General features: G+C 36.4%; 1 pseudogene; it reads right to left on the bottom strand.

Moving 5' to 3' along the window:
• Positions 1 to 5305: 5305 nt before the first annotated feature.
• Positions 5306 to 5867, bottom strand: LOC136278183 (uncharacterized; annotated as a pseudogene).
• Positions 5868 to 12727: the final 6860 nt, after the last annotated feature.

The following is a 12727-nucleotide window of genomic DNA, read 5'->3' as shown; positions in this document are numbered from 1 at the left end:
TTTTCTTTTGACATGATTGTCTGACAGGAGATCTGGAAACTGAAGAAAAAGAAAATTTTCAAACAGTGCAGAAACATTTTTTTTTTGAAATATCAAAGATTTGTAAGCAGAAAGCACTGACAATGCATTTCCTTTTTTTTAGAGTAGAATATGAAATGTGAAATGTTTGTTGAAAATATTTGGAACCAGTCACCACAGGGAGACAAGATCAAAATTGTACAAAGTTGATTTTGAATTGTAATTGACTTTTTATCTTTTAATCTTAAGTGTAAAAGAAATATTTATGCGTGCATTGATCGGTTTGATTTGTTTAAAAGAGTATGACAAATACGAAAATGTTTTTTAAGATATTTTGAGATGTGAATTCTGTGTTTCATTAGCCAACATATCAAGACGGTTTTCTTCTTCTAATCTAAACTTAAAGTTAGTAGACTCTTTGACCGCTTGTAACCTCTTGTATTTTTTTTACCCTGCTTAAAGCAACGTAATCCATTTCACTAAGGTGTTTATGTAGTAGGGTCTTAAATTTATAATTATCCTCTCTGTCAATGTTACTACTTACTTCACTTGGTGCAGCAGCTGCTCTTATTAAAATGGTGCCTGACACACTTTAGTGTCAGGGACTTGCATCTTATTCAATGAATATGTGCTCCAGAATTGGCAAGAATGTCACCAAACTTGTCCAAGGTGCAATGTGGGAGAAATATTGGCCTGCATTGTTTGTCCTTCATTGTAACAGCAACTGCAGCTTTGTTCATGATTTTACTGAGACCCTGGCGAAAAATACCTTTACATCAACCTAAAACTGGAATTAAAACAGATTTATTGAAATATCTGTAATGGCCCCGACTTCTGTCCTAATATTTTGCACTTCATTTTATACTGTGTAGTCTGGAACAAGTGTAAGGGTTGAGCTCAGTTTAAACATATTCTTATGCTGGAAGCTTTATTTCTATTGCATGGTCTACCTGAACTCTTTGATTTACCCTTGGCTGCCTGAAGTGTTAATATAAAGTGAATGTTTTATTAAGACAAGCAAGCAAGCAAGCAGGCAATCCTTAACACCTTTTGTATGATATACATATACCATGCTCACTTGAACATGAGCAAAACTATTTGGTGTGTATTTTATTGAGTTTTGTTGGTTTTTTGGAGTTTTTTAACCTTCATATCAAATACATGTTCAAGAAGTGGCATACAACCTTTAGTGTCCAGAGGCTTTTTGGTGATGCGGTATAAATCTAAATATAAGTGAAAGTGTGACAGTATATCTCCCAGAGCAACTGGTTTTCCTAGAAAGGGCTGGTATCTGCTGCAGAATAAAGCAAGACTTGTGAAGCACAAATAAATGCTGGATAACAACAGATTTGTAGAGGTGATGGTCTTTTGAGCAACTGATGTCTTAAATAGAGTATCTTGAGATGAATTTATCAGAATTATTGAAATAAAATTAAAACATTAGTTATGAATGGGATACCAATTTAACTTCTAAAAAATTGTTGCTGATAATGATAATAATGGCAATGTTAATGAGAGTAATGTTATTTGAAATGATTTTTATGATAATGAGAGTATTAAATATACATTTCACAAATTATAGATATGTTCAAATGCAAATGACAATTTGAAATAGGGAAAACATTAACCCTTGTCTTAACACTACTGCTAACAATGTAAAGTGTTGACTTCCCAAATGCTGCAAACCTTTTGTTTTTTACTGAGACTTAAATATAACAAGGATCTCATTGCTGGAAACACTCAAGCTAATGCATTACTGTTATTTACTGGTTGTAGAGAACATGAAGCTCTTTGTTTATTGAGAGTCTCCCTTATCATCCATCTTTTCATAAGCAATCAATATTTTTTCTGTTGCTGCAGAAAGGGTGTCAGTAACTTTAACGATGGTTTGTTGCACATTTGGACATAAAGCTTTTGATTTCATGGATGATTTGAATCCACAATGGTTGAAAACTATATAAATTCTGCCAGACTGGTTGCCTTTGCCATCTCACATGATTCCTTTGTGAGTTATACTATGTTATGCACAAATTTCCTTTAGGTCTCTGGAAGAATAACAACAGCAAATTGAACATAAGTAGAAACAACAAAGAGAATTAAACAAGACTATCTATGGAAGCACATCATCACCAAAAAGAAAAACATTCTAACTGAAGCTGTTACTGGTCCTGAAGAATTCATCATATCTGTTGATGGTAAAGCCTGTTAATTGTGTGGAAGGTCTAGCATTTGTTGAATGATTAAGATGAAGCATTACCAAAGACCCCTATCAAAGTCTTTAGGAAGGCCTCTCTCTGCAGAGAGAGAGGATAACACTTGACAGAGACCTTTATTACATAACCTCCTTCCTCTTATTCAAATGAAAGGGTTAAGAGAACTTGAAGAAGTAGGAGTTTATTTGGATTTTCTTGGTCACAGTTCTTATTTTTATAAGGGTTTTTTTTCTTTGAAAATAATCAATTAGGCCCTTATCAATTGTGCTTGTAAAAGTAGCATATTATGCTACTAGCTGTGCCCAATTTTTTTTCCAAATTATGCTTAAAATAGTGCTTGTTTTTGAAAATTATGCTACTTTCTCGTAATGTATTCTTAAAAGTAGGTGGTATTGTAAGTAGTGTTCGTCTTGTTTTGTAAAGTAGTGTTCTTCGTGTTGCAATTAAAAACAAAAAAAAACAAAAAAAAAGAACAAAAGTTACTTTCTCTGCAACGCTAATATAAGCGTAAGTTGGTTGGCTTAAGTGCCATTGCCTCTTGCTTCGTAAAAGTCATAAGAAATAACACTAATTTAATGAAAAACCTTCTACCTCACGCGGCGTATGTCTGTCAGACCTCCAGTTTTAGTGCTCACACATGTGAAATTAGGCTTGGTAAATATTCATCAGTTTTTATCATACATTCAGCCGTTGATTGACCTTATTGGTCATAATGGCTGCAACTTGTATTCCTGTGCAAGTCTTCAAGTTTCGTGTCAATTGCTCCAATTATAACACCCCATGAAGTTTCAAGCAGCCAATTACGTAGGGATTTGTTTTTGAGGTTCCATTTAAGGACAGCATCAAGTTAACTTGTACATGATTTGAGATAATTATGTTGAATCTTTATTAAACTAATTTGCGAAGTTTTCATAAAAAAAAAAATAAAATTAAAAAAAAAAAATTCTTAAAAGTAAAAAACACAAAACTAGTCCAAAAACCAAAATTTCATATTTATTGTTAATAAAACATCTTATATTCTTTATCTTGAGTAACACACTTGCTCTGATAAAACACAACTATCTATTGCACTTCATTCCAAATGAGAAGTGGTGACCTACTGTATCAAAATGTATGATGTTTGTATCACACTTAATGTGTTCTGATATAGCTTAGCACTTCTTATATTGCGGCATCATACTTGCTTGTAAGTAATATGACAGTGCACACTTGCTGGTTATTGAATGAGGCTGAGAGCTGAACTAAAAAGCTCTCTGAAGCAGCAGGAGGTGGCTGAACCAGGAGCACCTTCTTGGCAGCAGAGGACCAATAAGGAAGTCACTCTGAGTGGAGCTTCCACCACCACTTTCTCTTCCTGGCATTAAATGATGTGTCTTGGGCAGCAGGGGTACCTCTCTAATCAAGCCATTGATGGTTGCATCACTGTTGAGAAACAGGAAGATCCTGAGGGCCTCTGCTGTAGTGTGGGTAGGTCTCAACCACTGGAAAGTGACTGGGCATGTGACTTTTTAATTTTTTGAAATTTAAAAGTTGTTAACATAACTTACCAGAATTCTCAGCACTGACTTATGTGTTGTTCTTCTTCTTTACTGTTGACGTGAAGTATCCAAAGAGTGTTTTCTCTCATTTCGACATTTTAATTATCTTACTTTCAATGTTGGTAGCAACTTTATAATTTGCATATGTAGTGATCAAAAAAGTCATGACTCTGCCAATGTTCCCTTCCATAAATGAAAAATATTCCAATTATGCTGGCAGTGCTACTTTTAGAAAAAGTGCAAAAATCATGCTTGTTTTTCCAAATTATGCTAAAACTTATGCTAGCACAATTGATGAGGGCCCAAACTTATATGAGAAAGGGAGTGGTGTCAATAATGTTAAACATGTTTATAAATTATGTCTGTGAGATATAATTATTATATAAAGTCCTCATAAATTTCATACTCATGAAAAAGTCTTCTAGGCTGACAAAGAAAGTAAAAAGAGAATCATATTGATACTGGCCTCTTAAACTTAACAGTTTAAGTGCAACATACCATTTAGAAGTCATGTTCTTGTGATTTTCTTTTATCTGGATGTACTGTTTCTGTCTTCCTGCTATTTTCCCATTCTTCCCTGTTTTAGTTTTTGTTTACTATTCATTTCTGTACCTAAACAAATATTAATGGTAATTTGTAAGAACTTGTCTGCCTTGACTAGCCCTAAGCTATCTGCTGCCCAGTCCATCCAAACTTTTGTAACTTAATTTTGTAAATTAAAAATTGAATTGAATCTGGGCATTTTAAGCTTAGCACAGGTAGATTATTTATGTACTTCAAATTGTAAAAGAAATTGAAGTATTCTTAATCCCCTGATAAACATTTTACCGATTTTTAACTTCTTACAAAAGCAACTTAATGATCAGGTTTTTCTGGTGTTACTAATATTAATGATTTTGTTGATTTCCAATATACAGTTATCCTCTTTGATAAACACAGTGAACATTGAAATATTTAGTGTTAATTACAAAAATTTTTGGGTTAACTGGAATATTGAGTTTATTTTTAGACTTTTATAATAGATTTAAGTAATGAGCTCATTAAAGCATGCTGAGATATAAGTCAACTGTTTAAGTGTTTACATACGAGCAATAAAATCTTTTCTCTATTTTAAATTAGTCTTGTTCACTTTGAATACTTAAATTAATGCTTCTAGCGATGGTGTTGATAATCTGACAATTCATTCAGCAAATAAAGCCGGTTTGATTCTTCGTATATTCTTATTTGTTACTGATCTATCCTTTTTTAATTGAGAAATTTCCAGTTGATCAATCTGGTCAATGTTTCAGTTGTTTTAACTCAGCTCTACTCTTAATCTGAAAAAAAGAATCATGAAAGCAGGTGCTTAATTAAGCTGAGTAGACTTTTCCAGTAACAAGACTGTTTGATTAGGTGCATCAAATTGCTTATGCGGATTTTTCAGCCATTGTCATCAGGACTTGTCTTTGACAGACTGCAGCAGCAAAATCTGTTAGCACTGTCATTTACCCTCCTGGGAATGTCTGATTTATGTCTGATATTCTTTTTCTCTTGTCTTTAAGATACACTGAAAGGGTACATCTCCCTAAGCCACCAAAGAGAGACAAACTCATGATGGAACACTGTCCACCATCTTGTGCTCTTCCTCACATTGCAAGTGTTCTCTGCATATTTGGCCAATTTCACGTGCTTGGCCTCCTGGCCCTGCATGGAATCAAGGCCAAGTGCAAAGCCAAACTTACAAACATACAACAGTTTAGTGTGGGGGGGATAGAATCTACACTGTGGGATTTACTCCACTTAACAGAAAAGAGTGGGCTGTGAGTGCCAAGGCATGTAGTTTCACCATGAACTCTTGAGAAAGATTACTTATCTTGAAGATTTCCTGGATAAGATTGGCAAAATTCCATGAGAATCTCTTTGATTCAATCCCAGTGAACCTGTAAGAGAACTAAATTTTTTCCTTTTTTCACTGAACCACTTGAGGAATTGTTGTAAAGTCTTCCACACTTCACAGTTTCACACACACACACATCACAGAAATGACTAAGGGTGATGTAATTAGGAGATCTAAGACAACTGTTGATGCCTGAAGTTGGAACTGACTGGTATATTGCATAACCACAGTCAAAACAGCTAGAAACCACTGCTGCTAAGCATTGTTTGTGTTGTGGAGTGGTTGTGCCTTAACACAATCAACTATTTTCCAGGTGGGGTTCAAACTCCTGCCTTGACTTTTCTTTGCAATAAATTTAGGGACCTCACCTCTTTGTTTACCATCAGGATCTCTTGAATCTTACTTTAAAGCCTTCAACCTACTTTGCAGTTTCTATTCCCTACTGGTAGTTCCACGGATGCTAGGTTGCCTCAGATCCACGAGAGAAGTAGACAGCACAGTTGTTTAGTTCCCCTGACATACAAGACACCCATTTCATATCAGCTGGGATGAGTTTAAATTCAACTTAGTGGCCTCAGGCAGTTGTTAATTTCTTTTCCTCCATTTCTTCCATTTTTTTTGTTCAAATGTTGGATTACTTTTTCATCAGCTGGGTATCTTCAGCACAATTTGCACCCATTGTAGTCGCAAATTCACAATTTATTCACAAACTCAACAATCGAGATCAGGTCAGGCCCACATACTCTTCTTAACCTTTGCACGATTCACTAAATGGAAAATATACAAAAAAATAAGTAAACCTGGGAATTTCAAACACTGAATTGTCTTTTTCTTGACTAGAGAACTCACATTATGTAGGAACTTTTGGAAATCCACAGTCAACCTGATGAAAACAACAACAAACACGGCAACTCATTCTCCTTGTGTTTGCTCCAAGACCGCTATGCCTTATGGGAGGCATAGGCTTCCCAACACTAAATTAAGAAATTGTGTAACAAGTAAAAAGGTAACAACACCTATCAGGAGGTGGTTGTAGTGATAGCTTTAAACCTTGTTGAGGAGGTTGAGAATGTTGACCAGATGTGCAGTTGCAGTGTCATCTTTCCCAAAGGGAGCACCATCTGCACCAACAGCTGTTTACAAGACCCTTTTCACCATTAAACCAATGCAGACAGGGGCTTTTGCTAGTCAGAAGCAAATAAAGATCTGCAAGCTGAAGGAAAAATGGTTTCAAGGGCCTGCATTCACCAAGAAATGCTCTAAAGAAAATTTAGCTGCCAGACTTTCTAAGGAAAGCACCCCAGCTTTATTGATGCCTCTGACAAAACTCATCAGTGCTTTGTAAGGCAGTATTTTTGGGATTTCACACCAAGCAATGGACTTTGTTTTTACTTTTTCCCTTCTCCTTCCAGTTTCTTTTGCCACACCAGAGCTATTCCTGATGCTTGTGTACTTCCTTTTGCATATGAGGCCCCCTTCGTATAGCACATGCATACTTCTAACCTGATTTTCCATTTTTTTTTTTTTTTTTTTTTGTACTCTTTGATTTTAGCTTTGACAATGTTTGGAATTATCGCATGCATACATGGATTTGAATTCTTAATGTAGTTAGTCATCACAGTCCTTACATGTCATTTTCTCCTTTATCCCTGATCCATTTACATGGATTGGCCCAAGGGCGGCCATTGTTTTCTTCCTTCAGATGGAAAAAACTGCTTTCTGGAAAGATTTAGCTTTTCACTGCATGTTGCACTGATTTCACTGCTAACAATGGGCCCTCCGTCTTCCTTTTTCTTTTTGGCCCCCACATAGGGATTCTCTCGGTTTTCAGTTTCAGCAATATCTATATTATCAGCATAAATGATAACAATAAAAAAATAAAGCAACAATAAATAATATGAAACAAAACTCATATGAATAGGAAATATAGACATCTGTGGTTCCTGTTTGACTGCCTGGAGATTGACAGTTAGTAGATTAGCCAGCTCCAGAAACTGGCTCTTTACAATTTTACTGACCACTTTTGTGTTACCTGAACACATAATAAAAGCCTCCTCTGACTTTGGAGGTGTTACCTGAACACATAATAAAAGCCTCCTCTGACTTTGGAGGCGAAACAGAGTTAATCAGGCTTGGTACATGACTGATGACACTGAAGGAAGACTATGATCACTGCAAACCTATTGTGCCTAAAATTCACAAAACCATTGAAAATTTGTGATCATGGAGAGGGAGGTTTTGCATAAAGAATGATGGTTGAAAGTTTTTTGCTTCAACTGTTTGCTATGAACTGTGAAATGTGTATTAAACACCCTACTGATATTCCTCTTTGAGTGCACATGAATTGTTTGGCAACAGCTGGGTAGCCATGACCATATTCCTTTAGATATCCAAATGCCTTACAGGAAATATTTTGTAATTTGATTCAATCCAGAGGATTATGAACAGCCATCATGACCAAGTCAAACTACTCACCAATAAGAGGTGAGATTTAGGACACTGGCCTAAGATCTCTCGTTCTTGAGGGCACTGTGTGGTCATTAGATTTACTCCATGTTTTTTGGCATCTTGTTGCCATCCTGCAAAATCTTGCTTATGGTAAAAATATTTAGAGATTCGTTAGTGAATGACAGTTCTTCCTGTTGCCTACTGCCATTTCATAATCTTAAAACATTGAGCCAAAACATATGCTCAAAAGGTTTTCTTGATTTTATGTAAACAACTATCTGATAATTAAACAAATATGATTAGAGTGAAGATTCCATACTTGCTATTTGGCAATTTAAGATATCTTCATTCCAAGTGAATACTCTGTTGTTTACTGAAACAAATGCCAGAATGCACAACTAATATATATTGCATGCATGATTAAGTTTTGGGTTAGATAGAAACCTATTAGTAAAACCTTTAAAAAGGTGTAACTTTTGCCTTATGAAAAAGGCAGCTCTTCCCAACTCTCTTTCATGCCCTATTGCAATATCAGAATGAAGCTCTGGTGGGAAAATTTTAATCCAGTCTAGCAGATGGCTGGATCCTGGAGGATGCTACATGCATGCGGTTATCAGATTTAATTTCTTTTCCCTACCTTTTCTTCTCTGGGCAGTAATTGCACTTGTGCATAATGTCATTAGTTCTGGGTGCAGTAGTTGCACTAGTGGCATGTCTAAATTGTTCCATCTTTCCGTCTTTGGTTCACCTCAGGCATCTTGTTGGTCCTCTAACTGTATTCAAAATTTCTTACTCGCTCTTTCTGTTGTTGAAAGCTTTCCACCATTAATTGTGTCATTGTATGGACCTGTAAATGGTTGTTTTGAAATATTAGTGTTGAGCCAAAAGATCAGGAGAAACAAGTTGTGTTGGCTCAAATTTAATTCATGTCAGGGGATTGCTAGATCTGGCAAGGCTCTCTGCGATAGTCAGATTTACTCTTTGTTTGAATCTTGTGGATCTACTTCTGAAATCCAGCCTGTGTTCAAAATATATCAAGATTTCTTAATTGGTGACCTTTTGGTTGCTTAATGCTCTTCCTCACTGATTCTGTAAAATTTGTGTGGCCTGTAAATTGCCATTTTCTAATCCTGAAACATTGACCCCAATTATATGTTCAAAAGGTTAGCTTGATTTGCTTTAAACAAAAAATTTAATAAACAAGTTAGTATGCTTGAAGGTGAACCTGCTCAAAAGAAAAGAAATTTGAATCTAGGTACATAGGAGAGGGAAAAGAGCCCAACAAAAGGAGTGCTCTAGTGTGTTCTGAAACAAATACCAGAATGCACAATAAATAGGCACTGCTTGCATAATGGTGTTTGGGTTAGATGGAGGCTCTATGGTGTTTCTGTTACTTGGTATAATATCTGCAAAATAAGCAGTACTTCCGAATTTTCTTCCATGGCCCACCACAAGATCAAAAGGAGTAAGCTCTGGTAGAAGAAACTTGATGAAAAGAGGCAAACAAAGTTATTTAAGTAATATTACTTTTTTTTTAATCATCTTGTATGTGAATAATCTATTGCTCGCTAAAACCAAACTGAACCAGAATATATATCATTAACATCTACCACATGCACAAAGGTCATAGTGTTTACAGAAATTTATCTCTGTATCCAATCACAATGAACAAATTTTTGAATGAAATAAGCAGTTCTTCCAACTTTCTACCTTGACCAACCACAAAGTCAGAAGAGGAAGCTCTTGTGGCAAAACGTTTATCCATCCCAAGGGATTGCTGAATCCTAGAGGGCACTATACAGTATTAAGATTCAATACTACCACATGAGAGGGAGAAAAGAGCCCAACAAAACCAATAATTTTGTTGATACAGGAAGAAAAAATTGAAGATGTCTTTGCTGAAAAAAATTCCAGAATGTACAATTAAAATACTTGGCATGCATAATTTAGTTTTTGGTTAGATGGAAACCTTGTTGTTCTGTCCTCTGAGAAGTTGTAACATTGCAAGCGAAATAAGCAGCACTACCCAATTTTCTTCCATGACCAACCACAAGATCACAAGAGTAAGCTCTACTGCAGGGTTCTTGTCAATTTTTTTTATAGGAGGTAATAAAGTTTTAATAGCAGGTAACTTTGTTACCTGCACACATGCTGGGTGTGTGGTGGCTGTGTAGGCACCCATTGGGGTACAGGGGCAGCACCCTGGAGGGGGGCCAGGGGGCAAAGTCCCCAGGGGCTCCTGGATTTTTAGCAAATTGAAGGATGTTTGGGCAGCTCTCAGTGCACCTTTTCCAGCAGATTGTGGATACTGTTGTCAGCTTACAAAATGTTATGAGTTTCTTTCATTCGTGTGATGCTTACACATTTAACCTCATTAAGGTTTGGGACAGCATTTCTGTATGTGCAGTGAGGATCTGGAACACGCACCAGGTAAATGAGTTGCGTTAGAAATTTGAAAGAGCTTTTTAGTTCATTTTTCATTCAATGAAGACAGGTTTATATTTCTTTTAATACATACCCATGCAGCTTTCCGTTTCCTGTATGCTCCTCGCAGTTGTCGATTTTGTTTTGATGATCCCACGCTAGTCTCGCCGACTTGTGAGGATGAAAGGTTTTTTCTTCTTCGAGCCTTTGTTTCTTTTTTACAGGCAGATTAATATCAAAATTGAGGGAACGGCATTGTATTTTAGAAGGGCTTTTATCTTTAAACCTTTAGATTTCACCCGAACTGACTGTTCCTCAAAAGAATCGGCAGTGAAGTAAATGATTCATCCCTAAGTTAATAAAAATGAAAATGCTGATTTCAGTTAGTCAGTGTTGAGGCCTTCGATCATAATTAGTGTGACGTAATAATTAATAATAGCAATATAAAAGTAGTTAGTCCACACCATTACCACTTAAGATCTTGTAGGACTTGATCCATGCTGTTGGGTTTTGTACTCTGAAGCAGCAAAATAAATGAAATGCTGGAAATAATTTGCCTCTAGTTTCTGACTCAACTTGTCCCAAAACTGCTGATCAAATGTTATTCTTTCAATTGACATCCCTTTGATCATGTAGACAATAAAATCGCACCAAGCAGCACCAGTTATTGCTAACTGGCCTTGAACTTGAGCATAATATTCATGCTCTGTTTTCAAACAACATTGATCACCTACTCGTTGACGGAAAAATTTGGGATCAGAGCAAGCTTCCAGTGGGGTGACAGCAGATTTTGTTGATGGACACAACTTCCAAGATTCCAAAAGGTCGACTGCACCCAAAGTCAACAACAACAACAACAACAACAACAGGGCTGGCTGCAAGCACTGGCATTTATTTTGAAACTACAAGCCCACACTTGAGCACTACTACTGCTGTTTTTCTTACATTCATGAACTTTTAATATTCATGAATAGTAGTTCCTTCATATCTTTTCTTATGAGAAGTGTGCCTATTAGTGAACTCCTTTGGATTCATCAAGTCCTTGGCAAAAGTTTCATGATTTCACTGCCTCCTTGATATCAAATAAAACCTTGAAGCTGTGAATCTGAACTTCCTCTGTTCCTTCCATTGGTCACTGCTTGCCTGATCTCTTGTTTCCAATTCAATATCATTGATTTGGTTTTCATCTACTTCTAGTGAAGTTATAAATGTTCTCTCTTCCCCGGGAACAGTGTCTGGTTAGGCTCTAGGTATAGAGTCTTTCAGGGGAAAACGTGGGTAGCTATTTATGTCTATATTGAATCAGGAAGTCTGGGAACACAATTGATATTGATGTTCACCCAAAAGTTGGCCTCGGTATACGACAACTGATAGCTGTTTGTAGAGCCCACAGGACTGCTACCAAACATTGTTTGAACCGTTTCACAGACTGGATTTGAGAGAAGAGTAGCAATTCCCATTTTGGGATTAATTGAAGTTATAGCTGTTGTAAATTTTTCTTCCTCTTCAATGTTGTGTTGGGTTATTTTACAGGCCTCATATAGCTGGCATCTAATGCCTTTGGCAGACTTATCATCAGGCTTAACTTTTGTCACTATGACATCCATAACAGGTTGTGAATGGATTGAATCACCCCGACCTCTCCTATGCCAACTTTGTAACTTTGAGGTGCATGCTAAAGATGAACTTTCATCATATTCATCCTGGAGGTCTTCAGTTGTTTTGCTTTGAAACAATGAATATTTGCAAATTTTGAACATGAGGGCTAATGTGTGATTACAATAACCCACTTTACCTGCAGCACAAGTGTACAAGTGGCATCTATCACTTGGCCAGATATGATGCAAAGGGCTACCTGTACAGCACGAGGTGCTTCATGTTTCTTGGAGCTGTGATAGCATTTGCATTTAAAATAGAAGTAATCTTGATCATCAGCTGCTTCAATTTCCTTAAATATTCATCTTGGAGAAATGTTTTTGCACGTTTAAGGCTTGCTGGAACAGAATGGTGTTCAGCATTTCCAATTCTTTTACCAGAATTTTCTACATGCTTTTTCATTTCAGCCTTTGTGAACAGTGGCAATTTCTCTAGAGCTTTCCCCCAGCTAGTGGTTGGGTATTTTACTTGGGGAGCCGCGTCATTCTGAGATGAAGGACCAGGAAGCAAAATAGCACATTCTCTAGCCTTGTGTTTTGTATAAATTTGGTTTG

The sequence above is a fragment of the Pocillopora verrucosa genome, chromosome 14 (genome assembly GCF_036669915.1).
Source record: "Pocillopora verrucosa isolate sample1 chromosome 14, ASM3666991v2, whole genome shotgun sequence".
NCBI lineage: Eukaryota > Metazoa > Cnidaria > Anthozoa > Scleractinia > Pocilloporidae > Pocillopora > Pocillopora verrucosa.
Note: the sequence above shows the minus strand (reverse complement) of the source record. Positions and strands in the feature narration are given on the sequence as shown.